Source organism: Belonocnema kinseyi, chromosome 1 (genome assembly GCF_010883055.1).
Source record: "Belonocnema kinseyi isolate 2016_QV_RU_SX_M_011 chromosome 1, B_treatae_v1, whole genome shotgun sequence".
NCBI lineage: Eukaryota > Metazoa > Arthropoda > Insecta > Hymenoptera > Cynipidae > Belonocnema > Belonocnema kinseyi.
This window is the reverse complement of record NC_046657.1, coordinates 27,017,021-27,018,243: the sequence shown is the minus strand read 5'-3', so window position 1 is coordinate 27,018,243 and position 1,223 is coordinate 27,017,021.

The window sequence follows — 1,223 nt, the reverse complement described above, 5'->3', positions numbered from 1 at the left end:
AACAGCTATTTATAAAATAATTTATAAAAGGGGCTTATAATTTTTGCCCAAAGAAGATAATTTCCAAATAGTTTAAGCTGTACTACTGGACCTTGCTTTCAAACGGAAATGTATTTATTTTTTGTATTTACCTTCCCAAGGATGATTGCTGTGAAAATTGAAAAGCTAAACTTTACCAGAAAATGCGTTTGCATTTGAAGTTTAGCTTTGCATCTTAAAGAGAAATTGTAATTTCGTGCTTATCCAATTTGAAATTTAAATTTTTTTCAGTTCATAATAATTTTGTTATTGCATTTATATTTTGACACAATCTAAATTAAATTTTGTCATTTGGCCAATCTTTGTTAAATTAACACCAAAATATTGACAAATATATTTTTTATTAATTAAAAAATTGAGAAATAACAAAGGGCAAAATAAAGAAAACAAACATGCATTAAAGGGATTGCGAGGTTGCCTTGTTTATCTTCTTTCCTTACTTATTTTTTTGGTACGTAAAGTTTAACTTTTTATTTATATGACATTGTATAACTGTAAAAAAAATCGCGATAGTCGAAGAATGACATTTTGAACCTTGGTGCTTTATAGGTGAATTTTAATCAATGATTTCTGAACATCCTTGATTATGTCTGGTTTCATCCAAACATTATCCAATTCGTGAATTTGTTTTCATTTACTCCTTATTATGTATTCTTTATCTATGTATTCTCTTTATGTGTGCTTATCGAATGTGTCGAAGACAATGTTCAAATTTTCGAAATCTTGCGACATTAGTAACATTAATAACACAGAAAATTGTTAATAGCATTTTAGATTAATAACACATTCATTAGCTCTTTTTAAGGTAAACAACTTTTGTTTTTTTACGAATAAAACAAAAACTACCCTTCGTATCAAAAAGTAATTGATAAAAAACTTTTGGATCTTTTTAAGGTGCACAATTTTTTATTTATCTTCTTTTTTCCGCATCTTGCACAGTTTGATCACTAAATTAAATTTATGATTTTTCATTATTTTTGGTTCTTTCAATATTTTAATTTTCGATTATTCAAAACAATCTGAAAAGTTGTTATGATAATATTGTAGGGCTCTCAAAAAGCAACGTTTTTCTTCTCTCGAGTTTTTTATCAAAAGAAGTCGATGAGGTAAATTGTTCGGATTTCCAATTATTACGAATACCCGTACATGGAATTTTTAAATCTTGAAAAAAATTGTTTCAGAAA